Source organism: Lepisosteus platostomus, chromosome 5, assembly GCF_059453375.1.
Source record: "Lepisosteus platostomus isolate fLepPlt1 chromosome 5, fLepPlt1.hap1, whole genome shotgun sequence".
In the NCBI taxonomy this organism is placed as follows: domain Eukaryota; kingdom Metazoa; phylum Chordata; class Actinopteri; order Semionotiformes; family Lepisosteidae; genus Lepisosteus; species Lepisosteus platostomus.
Window position 1 is genome coordinate 66,643,654 of NC_142615.1, and position 15,506 is coordinate 66,659,159.

At 37.6% G+C, this 15,506-nt stretch overlaps 1 protein-coding gene and 1 non-coding gene across 2 annotated transcripts in view; one reads left to right on the forward strand and one right to left on the reverse strand.

Annotated features, from left to right (window-relative positions):
* The window catches only part of LOC148671543 (scavenger receptor cysteine-rich type 1 protein M130-like), a 401,186-nt gene that overhangs the window by 152,597 nt on the left and 233,083 nt on the right, over positions 1-15,506 (reverse strand). The window lies entirely within an intron of this gene.
* trnae-uuc (transfer RNA glutamic acid (anticodon UUC)) lies at positions 2,362-2,434 on the forward strand. Its single transcript has one exon. It is a non-coding gene; the product is annotated as a tRNA-Glu (tRNA).

Genomic DNA, 15,506 nt, shown 5'->3' on the forward strand with positions numbered 1-15,506 from the left:
ATGAATTAAAGCTCTGTCTCTACAGGGCCGTGAGTTGGAATCCCACTGCTGCCAAATATCTCCTTGTTAAGAATTACGGTTTTGTTGTTGTTGCCTCCGTGCGATTTAATCAGTTTCAATAGAATTCATTTGAACAACAATAATAATAATAATATTTTTTTATTCCTCTTCTCATTGCAATTTGTACACAAAGATTATTTTTTTAAATATTAAAAACGTGTTATCCTTGATGTTATCCTTATAAACTGGTGATTGAGGGTTCGAGCCCTCTCTGTGCCTGTTTTGTTTTATCATAACTTTGCTTTACTTAAGTTGTCAATTGTCTTGCAATGTAGAAATCTCTGTAATAAGAAGAAAAGAACTATCGGTAGTGGTTAATAATCCTGTTGTTCTAGTACAATCTGCCCTGCTTTTGAGTCGATAAAGCATCAGGCGCATTCAACACACCAACCTCCACTGCTCATCAGAATGGCTGAGTGCTCTAAGGTGCCACACTCATGTGGACTCAATCATGTGTAGTGACAGTTTTATGTGATTCACAACACGGATTTCCCTTCATGTTTATTAGGATGTGTCATTAGTATGTTGGTTGTATGAGAACAGTTTCTTCAAATGTCCTGTCAATTAACAGTGGAGAGGTAGCCGACGTATGCCTTCATGAAAACTCTCTACAAGTGATTACAAGTGTCTTGAACAAATCTACATCATATTTTTAAAATAGTTTAGCTCAAGATGCAACGGGAGTATAAATTAATTCTTCCGCCCTCCATTCCAAGATAAAACTCCATGTGTGAATCTTATTTTCCTGGAAGTTGCTGATGTTGGTCATTATTGGAAATGCCCAGTGATATCGACTCAGGTACTCAGTTGTTACGTGCTGTAATTCGATACATGCGAAGCATTTGCATTCCCTCCAATTATCAATAAAGTCAATAATGTATTAAACATCACATGCCACTTCTTCCCTAGATGATGTTCATGTTGGATCAGTGAGAAAGGCATGCCAGGTTGTGCTTGAACCAGCACCTTACTATCATTTTAATCCCAACCTGAACGCACTAAGCGATTGTACCACAGAGACTCAAACGGGTCGGTTTTCTCCATTTACGGTTTTTGGGGAAAATATAATCTGCATTTTTAAGCAAGATTGTATTTCAAATTTCACAAATTGTAAGTATTTCTGGAAAAACGCTGTTTCAGAAAGAAACTGAGTAGACGGGAATAGCCCAGTCAGTAGAATATTGAACTTTTCATCTCAGGGTCCCTATTCAGGTGGCTGATTTTCTTGCAACTACTTATTCCATGCTGAAACGGGCAGGAAACAACGTTTCAGCAGTGGAGCCTTCTTTGGGTGTGATATAGAATAAACCTTTACTTGTTTCTTTCAAATTAATTTAAACCTCATCTCCAGCACCTAAACTTGTCAGTTGCTTTCAGTAGCTAAAGACACAGGCCATACTGCTCCAGGTGAGGTTTGAACTCACAACCTCGGCGTAGCTCCGCTGTGTATTGCCATATAAGTACAGTACCAAACGCTGACCAATTGCACCACTGGAGCTGTGGAACACCCACTCCTCATACAGACTGACGCTGCAGAAACACAGGGTGAAAACAGGGTTTCGGTTGTGAATCCTTCTCCACATGGGGGGAAAGGGACAGTACAATAGAAAAGAACATACAAGAGAAGAAACGGAAAGAATTGTGCTCACTGCAAAGTAGGAAGGAAAGAGGTGGCCGGATACATAAAACAGCTCGGTGGATAATTTGTAATGACATTCTTTGCTGACAACCAGCAGTCGGATTTCTTTTCATGTTCCGCTGTGCAGTTTGAACGTTTGTTCTCCCAGATCGGTTGGTTATATGAGATCAAGTGATATAAATTAGGACTAATCAGAATCAATACAATTGATGTCTGGCAAAGGCAAATAACCTTTGTACATGATCTGGAATGTGACTGGTTAAATTTCAGCACAGTTGCAACCCCCTTTATAAAGGGTGTGCACACGCATACAACCAAGGCATTGAAAGTTTTTTGTTGTTTATTGTTCCAAAAAATGTTCCATTTGTTTTCTTTCTTAAATGTTGTTGATTAAAAGATCTTATTAAATGTGAAAAAATCTGATTGTGAAAAGGTCAAAATGTTAGTGAAAAAATGTGTAATGTGAGGAAAGATGAATTGTGGGAGCCCCTTGACTCCTCATGTCGTACTGTATTTCTCTCTCATTCTACTGGGAGTGGCGCCGTCACTTCTGGATAAAGTCCATCAGTGGTCATTCCAGACAGATCAAGTACGACTGCACTTCGGCACAAGAAGAGACATGTGACTTGCGAGGATCCCGACAGTGTTGACTTTCTTCCGGATCCCAGATAGCTCAGTCGGTAGAGCATCAGACTTTCAATCTGAGAAGCCAGGGTTCAAGTCCCTGTTCGGGAATTTGTGCTTTTATTAAATCTATTGTGAATGTCATTACAAATCATCTTTTATCTTTCTTCTTCTAGCTGTACTGTGGTTATTTTAAATGTTCATCACTTGTATTTTCTTTAGTTTTTCCTTTCACAAACCGAAAATGTTCAAGGCGATCTTGTCACTGCACTCCACGTAGATAATCTAAATGAAATCACAGTAGAGTACAGAACACGCAGTGAGGAGAGAAAAGCACACTGCACATCTGCGGAACATCACGTCCGAGTTTACAGCGACATCGGAGATTGGAAGCGAAGTCTTTTTTTATTAAAGGTTCAAGGAAATCTGAATATCTTTACTAGAAGTATTTCAGAATCACAGTTAAATCGAGTACGATTGCTGCACAGATCTGCAGTCTGCAATTAGAATACTGTTTGCGTTGTATAAAATATGGCGTTCAAAGCTTTTCTTAAACCGGAGAGTTACATTTCGGAATGCCTCTTCCTGTAAAAATAAAATCTCTACGCGGACGCTATAAGCAGAGTCTGAAGCCTGCTTAACAGAAGAACTATATTCAGAGGGCCAAAGAAGTGAATATTTCACCAAGTGAGAGGAAGCATCTCAGAAAAAGGAGGTGCAGTTGCTTCCACGCGTCACAAAGTCGGACTACAAGTGCTGAAAAGCTGCTCTCAAGGATAACCCGGCCAAGCACTCTAGAAAAGGCGTGGAACCGACTGCACCTGATTTTTCTGAGATGCTTCCCCTCTCATGGCGAGATCTCGACTTCTTTAACACCTCTTGATTTAGTTCTTCTGTGGAGCAGGCTTCACACCTCTACGTATAGCGCCCGCATAGAGATTTTATTTTTACTACGTAGCACCTCTACGTATAGTGCCCTTGATGTTATTTTATTTTTACAGAAGCACACACACAGAACGTTTTTGTGTTTTACTTTTTATTTGAACAACAAAATAGATTCAATATAAACAAGATTCGGTAGAATCGTCAGGGACACATAAAATAATACAGTTACACTTTCTAAAAAACAATTAAAATAGGTAAATAAAGACAAGGTCCGCACAGCTTTAATGTTCTTACATTTCGAAAGAGTCTGTAATTACCTCTTTTCGTCTATTGTGAACTGTTCAAACTTAGGACTCAGACCATTTCACTCTACCTATAGAGTAGGTATCTCCTGTTTTAGAAATGCTCTGGGCGGTCTTACACGACGCACCTAAAGTATTCTAATCGTGGACTGCAGATCTGTGCTATAACTCAGCTGAATCCTAAGATCCAGCAATCGTACTGGATTTGACTGGGATTCTGAAATGTCTTTTGCAAAGTTATTCGGGTTTTCTTGAACCTTTAATAAAAAAGTGATCTGAGACTTGCTAGCTTCCAGTCTTCCAGTGCCACTGTCACTAAACTAGGATGTGATGTTCCGCAGATGTGCAGTGTGCCTTTACTCTTGTCATGTTTTGTCATGTATTTGTTGCATGAGCTCCTCACTGCGTGTCCTGTACTGTATTGGGAATTCGTTGAGATTATTTACGAGGAGTACAGCGACTAGAATGCCTTGAACTTTTTTTCGGTATATAAAAGAAAACGCTAAAGCATATACAAAGTGACTAACATTTCCTATATGTAGGTTTTCTGATTATGTCTCTACTTCACTTTATTTCCTTAGTGACAGGCCATTTCTTTCGGATATTTGTTCTGGCGCGGTTATTGATCCCATACGAAAGATTATTTTTATAAAGAACATGTCACCTGCAAACTCACAGTAAAACTGGTATTGGGAAAAGTTTTATAATAGTACTTTTTATTAGAAAAAAATGTAAATTTATCATTACCTATAGGGTTTCTTACCAGCGTGGAGCTCAAATTCACAACCCCGAAGATTAAGAGTTTGGTACTAGTTGCACCACAGAAAATCGAAATCTGTTATTTATATTAAATACTGCGGCTCCTGTCCTTTTCTTCTCGTCAGAGAAGAGGTCAGTCTGGTCTCCAGTTTACCAACGATAAGCTCAGACTGTGCTCTTCTGTAAAGCAGTGTTTTCTTCACATTGCTTGTATGGGGCAACACATCAATTCGATGACCATTTGCTGTACACATATGTCCCCTCTTCCCTTCACTGAAGTGACATAGACGAAGGAAACTCTAGTCTTGGGCTGCTGTCACCCGGATTCGAAGCGCGGGTATTGCGGTCCCAGCACAAAGTACTGACCACTATACCATCACGGCGAGTTGGGACAGACTATTGTTAATTTTATTCAAATGCTTAGTGTCTTTAATCTGATGGATTCATATACAGATGCAGCCATTCAAAATGCGTGCGTTATTTTGCGGCATACCCCGGTGGGCGTGTCGCGGCATCACGCAGTGTCACGCAGTGTGACGTGGTTAATCGCGCGTCATTTGACGCTCTGCCGGAAACTATCCGGCGTCACCTTGTAAAACCGCCAGGGGGAGCTTAACCTCTCATGTACAGCATTTGAGCCTTTAATTTTGAACAGTGTATTACAGCATGTTAATCTTCAGTCATTAAAATGTTGGTATATTTTATGAAAGCAAGATTGCTCAGTTGGACAAAAGTACACAACCTACCTTTATCAGAAATATTTATGCATCAAAGCCTTTACCGAAGATATTACTAATAGTATTAATAATGGATGACTTTGGACAAGCTGTATACTCAAAGTATAATTTCTTTAGCACATTTGTACAAGCACTTGGAATCTGTCCAAGCCATACTTTGTCAGGCATTTTGTTTTACTTCAACGGGCATAAAAACTTCCTTGCTTTTAACAGGGCGTTTCATAATTTCTAACTACGAAAATGATTTAAAATGCGACACCTATCATTCAACTAGAGCTTAAAATATCACAAGGAAAAATACACACCGGTATTCCATTTCTCCCTAAACATTGTAAGCTTCGAAGTCTTTAACTAACGTGATACCGGAGTCAACAAGCATACTTTTAGAATTTGATTAAAAGGGAATATAATATGGAATCGCGTATCTCAAGAATTTAATAACGGTATGATTATATCCGTGTACTGCGGCAGGGCTGTGTAGGGCTGTTTCGCCCTGCCTGCTCATGCGAGCTGACTGTAGCCGATTGGTCTAGGTGCGTGCCTGCCAACGGGCAGGGTGTGTGCTCGAATCCAGCTGGTGCTGAACCTTCCAGTTTTATTTATTTATTTTTTAATCGCGTAACATATTACCGTATGCAAACTGTACTGTATACAGTATGTATATGTATATTTAATGTCTTAACTGTGCCCGTTTAATTGAATTTTAAAAAATTATTTAACACGAACATTAAGCTGTTTACATCTTCCGCCTGAGAACAGTCACCCGTTGCTACCCAACGCACAATGGTGATTGGCTGACACCATCTGACACCCCTCTGATTGGAGAAAAAAGACGTGCTAGTTTGCTATGCATACTGTAACAGGAAGAGGATTTCTTTCTATTCAAAACGTGTATTTTAAAAGTTTAAGAAGTAAAAACCTTACAGCGTACACAGATTTCTAAACTGATCAGGATCGTTATCTTTGTCTTATGCATAATAATATTCACCGCTCTGTGCAGCAAATTAATAATAAACTTTATTTTATATAGCGTTTTAAACGAATAAGTAATTAGATTGCTCATAAACCTAATCACTTGCTTTTTCTTTTTATTTAGGCTCAGATTTCAACTATAGATCGTATTATTAATAACCATAATAACAACCAACCAACAAAAACAACCATATTAACATAATACCAACCAAAAACATAGATAACAACCACAATACAAAATCAAATATATCAAACCATTTTACTCTCGCAAAGTCCTCCAATTATCATAATCCCGCCCCTTATGCAAAACCAAACCTTCCTCCCATCCCAGTTTATCCTGTTTATCATAAACAAAATCCACCTCAATTTTCAACATAAAGCATTACACAAAATCAATACCTCAACACTCCATACTCAACAACGATAATTCACAAACAGCCAGAACATGTAACTACACATTCCCAAACAGACCTAATTTCCATAGCCCCGCCCCTTATGCAAAACCAACATCCCTCCCCTGTTCTCTCTCTCCCCTGGCGGTTGTAATTGTTTTTATTTTCAAATAAATTTTAGCAAAGTCATGCATTTTAAAAATCTTAAGATTTTTATATTTATGTCTTTATTTAGTGGTTTCATTAGTGACAAAGGCTAAACTTTCTTGGAAAAATGTCTTTTATGTAAACCATGTTTGCTATTTATTCATTCAGGGCTAAAATATGTTCATTGTATTCTAATGAAAGAAGGGTTCCTTTCGCCGTAGTCGGGAGCCTAGCCTTTAACTAGTAAGTACTGTACTTACTGGGTTTTTGAGGGGGGGGGAGTGTCTTTCGCTGGAAATCTCGCCTCCTACTTTGAAAATACCCGTGAGACCGGTTCAATTCGTCGCAGCCAGCACTCCTGCAGAGAGGGGGGTTGTACTTGCAGTGTATGCAGTACACGCGTTATGCTCTTCGTTAATGTCTAAGCCGGAACATATCATTATATCTCATTTTGTATTTCTTAAAAAAAATCGTTTTCCCAGCCTAACAGTATTGTTTTTAACCTGTAAATTTGCTGGACAGAGAGGTGAACATTATTACACAGAAGACAAAGATAGCGATTTACGTTGCATTGTGTATCGTGCTGCTTTAATACAGTTTTAAATAATTGGAAGTCTAAACAGTATCAGCTTTATTTATGGGTTTTAAATAAAGGTGATTTAAACGCGATTTAAATCAATATAAATGTTTATATTGTAACGCATAGGTGACTATTCATTGTTATTAAAATGACTTAAATTCGATCATGTTGTGATATTTAGAAATATACATTTGTTTGGTGCGAGTGAAGTTTTATTTAATCTCTGAGCCATACTGATTCTTCTGGAAGCCAGTTTCCGCCAGGGAGTAAAAAAAAACACACTATGGTATTCTCTCCAATGCAGTGCAGTTAAAAACATACCTCTGATGCTGCTCCTAAATGAATATCGTTTATGACCATCAGAAGCTTTATGCTCCTTTTCTTTTTTCCAGTGGATTGAACAGGGAGAGGCATTTCATGATGTACTTTTCACTGATGAAACAACAGTGGCTCTGGAACAGTTTTCAACCATGTCGTTTTATAAAAAGGGGAGATATGTACACGTTACTGAAGCTAAACGTTTAGCCTTTGTCACTAATGTAAACACTAAATAAAGACGTATAGAAATCCCTACGTTACAGACTGTATATGGCTGGTATTGGTAGTTTAAAGAAAAAATACACACCAGTATTCCACTTTCTCCCTAAACATTTTAAGCATCAGAGTCTTACATGTGGTTATTTATTGCATAATTGAATTTTGAAAGCCACTGAGACATCAGGTACTACTGTTGTATGGTACAAGTGTGGTACTTTTAGGGGTACCACGGTACAGAACACTAGTTATTTAAATATGATTGATAGATAAATAGGCCCACTTTATTCATCCTGAAGAAGATAGAAGACATCCTGATGTCTTAACACAGATACTACAGTGCTTAAGTACTACTCACGTATATGTTTCTAGGTTTATATTATGCATTTCATACGGTCAAATTACTTTTGAGCAACTAATAAGAAGCGCGAAACGGTATGCGTTTTAGTTTCGTTTCGTGCTGGGACCCGTGGATTGATTAGAGATATCAAGTACATACAAGTCATTTTTTAAATGTTGTAGTTCGTCTTGAAAAAATGTTACGAGTACATCATCTATCAACAATTACACAGGTTCTGTTTCCATATTGCGGATTTTGGTTACGTAATATTATGTTCTAGATTTCACGTTGTGAATATATGATTTGGGCAAACAGAGCCGCAAAGAAGTACATTATGGGTGGTTGTTTTTTTTTTGCAGTTTTATCTAGAACAAGCGATGCTTAAACCTTAAACCTGTCTGATTCTTGTGAAACTATCCACACGACAGTTACAGTACCTAGGAGTTGACTTCAGTGATGTCACTGATGGGATGTTTCTAAAAATCCATCCTCTGTAAAACGTCTTCTCTAGTTGTCCTGCATATGTATTCGCTAATGAAGCTGTGTGTTCTGAGCCTGGATCTCTACATTTGTGTATGAACCAGCTTAGAGGGCTAAAGACAGCTTGTGTTTAAATTGAGTGTAAGGCAATTTATGCTTCTAAAGTCATGGTCAGCATTTTTGTACTGTGCTGTAAACTTGTTCTGTGCCAAGTCACATTATTTTATAGCGTTTTTATAGCGTTATCAAATCCGGTGGCGCGGTGTTAGTTTCCTGACTCCCATGTCACATGGTCTGTGATTGAAACCTGTAATACCGGTTTAATTCGTCACAGCCAGCACTCCGGTTGTAAAGTAGAAGCAGGCGAGATTTCCAGCGAAAAACACCTCCCCCTTCTTCAGGTGTGAGGGTCTTCTGCTCAGAATGAAACGCTAAAATGTAATGTAGGCTCTGAATGGGTTCAATTGTGATTTGGGCTTGATTAAGGTCGCTGCCTTTCATCTAAAACCCTACTTGAATCCTTCTAAACTAAAAATCAGTGTTAGTGAGTTCTAAATAAAGAGGTATCCAGGTAACAGTGAAACGGGCGGACAGTCTGGGGAGATCGCCCGTTTTCCATGTAAATAGTTCCCTGGTTCCGCACCCCTTGGTGTTTCTCTCGCTCTCTCTCGGGTCACCTGATCATTAGCTCGAAAGATTTGAGTGCTTTGTGTATATTCTAATGGTAGTGGGGGCAGGGTGTGTGGGAACAGCTTTGGTTGAAATTGCATTGGAGATCTATGTTCTTCACACCTGAAACATTTTCTCTGAAAGCATTTTCTTCGCTGTTTAACCGATCTTGTTACAGCATGTTACAGTTTACTATTATTAACCATATTAATTTTAAGTGCTTAATGTAAAATCTTGTAAAAATATATTTTCATTGTTCAAATATACATTAAGTCTGACTATCATATAATAAGTTAAATACAAAACTAAAGAAAAAATAGGGTTAAATATAATTCAAAATATTTTGCTAACAATGTTAACTGTTTATGAATAATAAAATGTATTAGCTAAGGAGTAGGATGGCACAGTTGTTAGTATGTTTTTTGTTTTGTTTCTTTTTCATAAATACAACAGTAGTACCTGATGTCTCAGTGGCTTTCAAAATTAAATTATGCATGCAAACCTGTGACCTAGAAAGATAACTAAGATATCCATCCATTTATAATGGTGGCAAAGTGGTTAGCATTGCTATCTTGCAGCACTGGGGTCCTAGGTTCAATTCCTGCCATCCTGTGTGTGTGGGGTTTACATGTTCTCTCTGGGTTACATGGTTTTTCTCCATATGTGTGATATGACTCCCTCTCGCACTCCAAAACATACTGGTAAGTTAATTAGTTTATGGGAAACCTGGCCCTGGTCTGTGTGTGTTTGTGTCTGTCTGTCCTGTGATGGACTGGCGCTATGTCCAGGGTGTATTCTGCCTTGTGTCCGTTGCTTACTGGGATAGGCTCCAAATCCTCTGTGCTGGATAAAGAGATTAGAAATGGAAGTAAAGGCACTGTGTGGATGGAACTATACACAGTGTTAGAAACCCACTATGAAATGGCAGCATCTCACTGAGAATAAAATATTTTATACTGCTGGCTTAAGGAAACAGCCTTTCCACCTCTCTTGCACATCAGTATCCATACCTAGTTATTTAAACAAATTGCCTCTAATTATAAACATCTTAATATGCTGGCTCTGTGGATCCGCATCAGCTATGTTTGCCCATTCCTTCAATTCATGTGCATCCAACACACAGTTCAATGCCAGCAACTACACATAATCTAAAATACAATCCTTATTTCAGTATCTATGTAAACATATAGTCTGTTAACTTCATCATCTTCATCAAAAGTATGCCTAACCCCATTAGGAAGTGTTCTTGTTATAAGTGTATTCCTCAGCTTTCCCCAAACTATCTTCTTCTTGCCAACATCTCTAGTCTTTTATCCTGCAATAACTCAGCCAACACTTAAATCTCCAAAAGCTGCTTGTGTTAATTTCTTTAAATCACAAATATCATGTGTAAATACTGGCCATGTAATACTCTGCATTGTGGAATAATAGTTTATTTTAAAGGGAACTAGAGAAACTAAGAACTAGAGAAATCAAGAAAGGCTTTTTTTCTAGAATTAATAAATGCACATCCTGTTCACTGGGGAAATTAAATCCACACTGAGCAATCTTCAATATGTTCACAATATGACAGCAAGAATCCTATCAGGGATGCATTACACCTGTTTTCAAGTCCTTGCACTGGTTACCTATCAGATTTCGAGTCAACTTCAAAATCCTTATCCTCCTTATGTACTGTCCTACAACTGGTATTATTGATCTCCGAATTATTGTACTTGACATGACTTCATTCAGCCTTTCCTGAACGTCTATGACAGGCAGAGAGAGTGCTGTTTCTGGTGCGATCTTTTACAGCTGACATTTCACTGTTTTAAACGAACAACAAATTAGATTGCTCATAAATCACTTATTCTATATAAACACAGCGTAATTGCCCTCCGAAAATCTTCTTTTTCTTGTTCGTTTTAGAGACCTTGATCGAAACTGATTTTAGATGTCAGAAAGGATTTATTTTCTCTGTATTTCCTACATTGCTTTGTCGAGATTTTAACTTTATATCTAGGCTCAGATTTCAACTATAAATCGTACAGTAATTAATAGCAGTAAATACTGATGTTTATACATAAAAAAGTCATGCCTTGGAGTATAGACCCCCAAAGGAATGCCATAGACTCAAACTGCAAAATAAACACATACAGAAAGAAAGTATTTGTATTGTAATTGCAAATCCTGGTACTGTATGAGTGATTGGTATGACTTTCCTCATTACAAATCTCTTATTAGAATTTAAATTTCTCTGTAACTCCAGGTCAGAACAGAGAAAATGTAACTGCCTAAAGGAGTTTATGATTATGAAAAATAGAAGGATAAGCATGATACGTATGTCTTCTGTCATTTTCTAAGTCATGTTACTGAGCACCAAATCTTATTGAGAATATGAATCCATTTAAGGTTTATACCATTAAAGTAACGGTTTATTCCATGCTGAAAATGTTTGTACCAGACTTTTTTGAGGCCTGTTTAATTGTGTCTGAAGTCTGATGTTGTAAATTTTATTGTTAAAAAGATCCATGAAAATGTCACTACTAAAGTTAGCTGGTACTGTTGGTACTGTAAGTGGCAAGTAGAGCTCATATTTTAGATTTTGTGTAGTTGCTAGCGTTGAACTGTGTGTTGGATGCACATGAATGAAGCGACGGACACAAGGCAGAATACACCCTGGACATAGCGCCAGTCCATCACAGGACAGACACAAACACACACACACCAGGGCCAGTTTAAATCTAACCTCAGAACCTTTCTTTTCAGAAGACTTAGTGTCTGTATCTGCTTCATTTTCTAATTTTGGTAGCACCTCTACCTGCTGGTCTTTCTTATATGCATTTACTTTGTAATCTGTGGTCCTTTTATCTGTTTTTACATCTACTGTATTGCTTTGAGATGCCACCTTTAATGGTGATATATCAAATAAAGTTTTTTATTATTGTTATAGGGAAACATGATCAGATTGTCCCTGGTTCAGAAAAAAAAGATCTAAAGTATACTAGTTTGTCACTCTTCTAATTCCCTTTGCTAAATGACTTTTCATACTAATCTGATCAATCTAACTGCCAGTTTTCTGTGCTTTCTCTATCCTGCTAGATTTGCAATTATTCTGAAAATTTTCATCTTGAAATAACTCATTTCTAAATACCTTTTTCACTGTTAACATCTTGCAGCAACTCTGCGACAAAATATACACTCTGACAGTTCATCCTGCTACCAACATTAAATAAAACAAATCTTAAGATTTCTATATTTATGTCTTTATTTAGTGGTTTCATTAGTGACAAAGGCTAAACTTTCTTGGAAAAATGTCTTTTATGTGTTGCGGAAAAAACTGACTTGCTTTAACAAAATATGTTTACAAATCCTTTCACCTGGCATTTTCGTAGTTAGAAATTATGGAACGCTCTATTAAAAGCAAGGGAGTTTTTATGTCCGTTGCAGTTCTTTTGCAACATGAATATAATTATATCGTTATTAATTTCTTGAGATACGCGATTCCATATTATATTCCCTTTTAATCAAATTCTAAAAGTATGCTTGTTGACTCCGGTATCGCGGTAGTTAAAGACTTCGATGCTTAAAATGTTTAGGGAGAAATGGAATACTGGTGTGTATGTTTTCTTTAAAGTACCGATACCAGCCATATACTGTATGTTTAAGTTCCAAAATTAATATCGTTTATGGACTTCACACGCGTTGCAGTATGCTCCTATTCTTTTTATGCTCAGGCACAAAGTAAAAGGGGATGCTTCATATTGCTTGACTAATTTTAAAAACTAAGTTAGAAATGCAGACGCTCCCTCGGTGCGCTGCTCTGGTGCGCCGGCTCTTACACAGTGCCTGTCTGCCGTAAGCGTTACAATATACATACCCAACACTGCTTGTACCCATCTGTCATGCAAATAAAACACCTTGAATTGAATTGAATTGAGGGGAGAGGGGGGGAATACTAAAGCCAATACTGGCTCAATACCCTCGATGGGCTTTGACGTGCTAATGCATTGGTTTAAGAGTCCGGGTGTGGCAGGCTTCCAATGTCAACTCGACTCGATTGGAAGACAATGAACGTATTTTGTGATATTTAGAAATATAAATTTGTTTGGTGCGAGTGAGGTTTTATTTAATCTCTGACCAAGGGAAACGTTTCATTTTTTTCAAAGAAATGTTTGTTAAAAAATAAAGTCATAGTTCTATGGGATTCAATCACAGACCATGTGACATGGGAGTCACGAAACTACTGTAACACACAGCGCCACCAGATTTAATAATGCAATAAAAACGCTATAAAATAATGTGACTAGGCACAGAAAAGGTTTACAGCACAGTACGATAATAAATGCTGACCATGACTTTAGAAGCATAAATTACCTTACACTCAATTTAAACACAAGCTGTCTTTCTGTATGAACCTCTAAGCTGGTTCATACAGAAAATGTAGAAATGCATTAGCCTGATTATGATTAAAAAACACATAATTAAACACGCGTTTGCGATTTAAATCAGAACACGATTTAAATCAATATAAATGTTTATATTGTAACGCATACTGTCCAGCCTCCATTTCTCTATAAAAATTTACTCTGTTGCACACACACACACAATAGAAGGAGGAACCGCTGTCAGAAGGGAAGATATGTTCAAAATATCGCAAATATCGATCATGTTGCGATATTTTGAAATATAAAAGTCAATTGATTGTCCATAATATCGCTATTCTATTTTTTCGAAGAAATGTTTGTTAAAAGAAAAGTCCGGTACCAGCTGGATTTGAACACACAACCTACCAGTTGCTAGGCACGCACCTAGACCAGTCGGCTACAACACAGCTCGCATGAGCAGGCAGGCGAAACAGCCCTACACAGCCCTGTCGCAGCACACGAATACCATTATTAAATTCCTTAGATACGCGATTCCATATTATATTCCCTTTTAATCAAATTCTAAAAGTATGCTTGTTGACTCCGGTATCACGTTAGTTAAAGACTTCAAAGCTTAAAATGTTTAGGGAGAAATGGAATACTGGTGTGTATTTTTTTCTTTAAAGTACCAAGACCAGCTATATACTGTATGTTTATGTTCCAAAATTAATATCGTTTATGGCCTTCACACGCGTTACAGTATGCTCCTATTCTTTTTATGCTCAGCTACTAAGATTTCCCTTCAGTGGTAAAATTCAATATCTACAACGGGCACAGCAAAGACGTTTACTGTAAGTCTTTCTACGACAGACCAACGAACCACGAGTGCCCCTGTTGGTCAACCAATCACTTACTGCGGTGCCACGCATCATCTTGCGTCATACTGAGCGATGTCACCTGCGGTACGTGTCTGTGACGCGCACTTTGAATGGCTGCATCTGTACCATGCTCATGAGAAAGTCACTCAGCTACCCACTGTTCCCAGAGCTGGATAGGTGATTCCAGATTCTACAGCTCTCTAGCAATAGAGGGAGTCAGACTACAGAAATGGCGAAAATCTCTTCAAAATGTGGAAATATATTCCAGAGACGAGTACTTTTTTGAAGGTCAACACTCCTTGCAATTCACCCCTTCCCACGTCGCGCAGTGTAGTGGTTATCACCTTCTCTTAAAACACCAAAGGGCTTCAGTGCGAAAGTGGGCAGAAACAAAGCGATCTCTTTTATTATACGTTTTGCACGCCTGACAGGGTTTTACAGTGCTCTTTTCTACACTAAACTGATCATTTGGTCACCAAAAGGCAAGAGAGACACATTTCTATGTTATTAGGAAATCAGGAATCCTTTCCGCAAGAGCCCATAGAAAAAAAAAAAAGATAATATGGGACTATAAACACATTTTTTTTCTTTTTCGTAGAGCTTGAGCAAATTTTATAAAGAAATATATTTTATATTTCTGACACATGACTTAAAAGGCTGGTAGAGTATAGTTCATAGAAGAGTGCTGACCAACAATTTTCATCAACCGTACTGTAATGTTTTTTTATAAAAGTAAGTTAAATGCATACATAGTAAATGTTTTTTTTTTCATATAAAAAAACTCATTCACGAATTTTAACTTTTTTACAATAACGTGTTTTATTCTGATCTTGTGCAGCAATATCACCAGACAGTTTAAGGGTCTGTCGTCCTTTTACTGTTCCGGGTTTTATTCTGTCTTCAGATGCACAAGATGTATTTTAAAAATACGTAAATAACAATTCTGGTGCAGCGAGGCATTCTGATTAATTCAGATTCACTCTTCACGTGTGTTATAGATATCATATAATGTTTTTGCATCCAAGCAAAACCTCGCTTGAATATGAAGTTGATAAACTTTACTTGTAACATATTTAACAAGGCACAGTGCCAAACTATTAAAATACATCAGAAACATACCCGAACTCTTCTAATTTATGCATTTGAAACGAACAGATGGGGG